This window comes from Rattus rattus, chromosome 11 (assembly GCF_011064425.1).
Source record: "Rattus rattus isolate New Zealand chromosome 11, Rrattus_CSIRO_v1, whole genome shotgun sequence".
In the NCBI taxonomy this organism is placed as follows: Eukaryota; Metazoa; Chordata; class Mammalia; order Rodentia; family Muridae; genus Rattus; species Rattus rattus.
In genome coordinates, this window is record NC_046164.1 from 5,883,161 (window position 1) to 5,886,667 (window position 3,507).

Sequence of the window (3,507 nt, forward strand, 5' to 3'; positions counted from 1 at the left end):
GTGTTTTAGTGGCACACATGATTCTCTTGGAGTTGCTGAGTGAAACCCCAAAGGACTTCACTGATGGCCACTGGATGATGGATCTAACACAGCTGCCTTTGAGTCTTAGATTTTTGGAAGTATTGCTCCCCTCTTCCCTGGGCTGGAGAGATGTCTCAGCAGTTAAGGGCACTGACTGCTCTTCCAGAGGTCCTGAGTTCAATTCCTAGCAACCACATGGTGGCTCACAACCATCTGTAATGGGATCCGACGCCCTCTTCTGATGTGTCTGAAGACAGCCACAATGTACTCACAAGAAATGTAAACAAAGTTTGATGTCCTGTGGTTCTAAAGAAAGATGCTTCCTCAAGTTGTCTCTTAGTACATAGGAAATTTTAGGCCAGCCTGGTGTATATGAAACTTTCCCCACCCCAAGCAAACACCAGTAAAGCAATTTTAAAAAGTTACCCTCAATTGCTTATTTTATATAATTTGTATACAATATTCCATACACATTTTTAAGACGAACGTGTTTGCGTCGGGTTCATTCAGCACATATTCACGTTTGACTTGGCACATTCTCATCTCAGGGGGTCCTTAGGGGCTCTTTCCAAGTCAGTTTCTAACCCAAGACCCAGGATCATCACTGTTTACTTTCTGCAACTACAGATTATTTTTGTGGTTTTTACAATTCCATGTAAGCAGGATTCATACTCTATATTTTGAGATTCATTTGCATTTTGCAGAAATAACCCATAGTGGGTTGCGTTGCCAAGGTGGCGCTGGGTAGGGCCGCAGAACTTGTTTATCTGTTATCTTTTGAGGAACCCCAGCTGTTTCCTCTGTTTGGTCGTTATGAGTACTCAATGAACAAAGCATTCAATTTGATAGACTTCTTTCTTTGTAAAAACAGGCTTGCTTTCTCTTATATAATTACCTTTGAGCATAATTGTTGAGTCATATGGAAATATATTTTTAACTTTATAAGAAGTTGCCAATCTGTGCTCCAGAGCCTGGTGCACTTTATATTTCCACCAATAACACATCAGTGCTGCATTGCGTTCTCAGGAAGGACTGACATTGTCAGTATTTCTAATTTTACATTCCTACCAACGCTAATGATATTGACCTTCATTTCATGTGCATTTGACTGAATATGCATCATCTTTATGATGTGTATGGTCACATATTTTCCCACTAATTTTGTTTTTATAAGTGTTCAGGTATTGTTCCCCTGGGACTGTGGTTTGCCTCTGTAGTTCTCCCATTGTCCTAGGTGCATTTTTATTGCTGTGGCAAACACTCTGACCAAAATCATCTTAGGAGAGAAAAGATTTATTTGGGTTACAATTCAAGGTTTCAGTGCCTTATGGAGGGGAAGTCAAAGGCAGGATCTCAAACAACTGTCACATCACGAACACAACTAAGAGCACTGAGAAATGTGTGATTCATTTGCTTTCTCTTGTCTTATACAGTTCAGGACCTCCTGCCTAGGGAATGGTGCTGCCCACAATGGGCTGATGTAATCATTTACATCAATTAATAATCAAGACAAATCCTCCACAGACATGCCCACAGGTCAACCTGTAGATAGTCTTTCCTCATTCAGCTTTCAGTGAATACAGCCTGTAGCATGTAGAGATTTCAAGAAAACCACGACTGTTGTTGCAATGGTTTTGAGTAGGATTTTACCACATAGGTTGGTTTTGAACTCACAATAAGGCCTCCTCACTCAACCTGAGTGCTGGGACTACAGGTATACATCAGGCTCTCTTCCCTCCTATTTCATGTAACTATGCTGGCCTTGAACTCCTGATAATTCTGTCTCTATCTCCCAAGTGCTGAGATTTCAGAGTATAGTAATAAGATATGAGGTGCAATCTGTCAAAATTCCTCACACCAACCAGCTAATATCTGCTTCTGCTGATTCAGGTAAGACTAATGGAATGGACAGAGGAGACTTGAAATGTTGATGCCCACAAGAACCTAAGATTGGGAGGCGGGGTAGAATTAATGGGGAAAAAAAGAATTTGGAAAAATGAACACAATCTGGACATAATCCACAGGTATTGATAGATGAAGGACGTTATGAATGAACTAATAGCAGAATTTTTACACCACTCAATCAGAGGAACAGACCGTCAACAAGAAAGATAAGATTACGGAGTGCCCCGTGCATCAGAGCTCACCAGCTGGTGAGACTGATGTGAGCGGAATAGTGGATTTATGGTAATGAATATGAGACCAAGGTAAGACTGTAGCGACTTCTGTCAAAATGTACCCATACATATGACTCTCTTCATTTAGGAGCAACATTTAGCATTCACAGAGGCTGTGTGAAGTTTCTAGGCCCATAAAAACAACAAGAATTGTATGATTACTGGTCCCAGTAAAGAAAGGAATTATCTAGCAGTGATGTCAGAGCTCAGGGTCACTGACCCAGCTCCAGGGCTGGCTGCCAAGGACAGTGACTGTCATCAAACCCCAGGGTGTTTGCTGCTGCATCATGGGGCAATTCTTTATGAGAGTAGATTTTTAAAGCAGAGGCACTAAAGAGTAGTACAGACCCACTAAAAAGACACTTCCTTATAGGGTTAGAAAATCCTCATCTTTAAAAAGACTGTGAAGAAGCTTTAAAAGGCCGCTTTTTCTTTTTCAAGCCATACTGGCCACAAGAGGGTGACTAAGGATAAAAGTCAAGCTAGATGCTGATGATGTCATGCCAGTAGGAAGGCACAGGAAAAAAACCTCTGAGAAAACGAATGCTGCACTGAGAGACCTGGCTAAGAGGCCACTGAAGTCCAATATGTAAGCAAGCAGCCGATTGTTTTAAATGAGGTAAAATGTCCGGACCTAAGTGAGTTATCCATGGAAGACTCCACCTGAGTGACTGGAGGATCAATATTAATCAGTGTTGGGAAAACTAAGACATTGAGAAGATTGAAGAGGACACATCCAGTCCTGGTTTTCATAGAGAATAAAAGCTGTGGGAGCAGTCTGAGAATTAATGGTAAATTTAACACAGGCTAGCCTATCTTGGCAGTGAGTTTTAAATAATTTAAATTGTATTTGTCTATTATTATCATTATTATTATTGTTATTATTATTATTTTCATTATCATTATTAATTTGCAGTGCTGTGGATTGAACCCTGGGCCTCCCATGACAAGTGCTCTACCACTGAGCTATATCCGCAGCTAAACAATTTTGTTTGCATATGCATATAGTGTAATGGTGTATGCATGCATGTGTGTGTGTGTGTGTGTGTGTGTGTGTGTGTGTGTGTGTGAATGTGTGCACTTGTGGAGGCCAGGGGTTGATAGCAAGTGTGCTCCTCTATATGTTGTCTACCATACTTCTTTGTGACATTGTTAAGGTTTGGTCTGTTGCTATGTATTGTAATGCTAAATACTGGTTGTCTTAGTTAGGGTCTTATTGCTGTGAACAGACACCATGACCAATGTAAGTTTCATAAAGGACAACATTTAATTGGGGCTGGCTTACAGGTTCATTATCATCAAGGCAGGA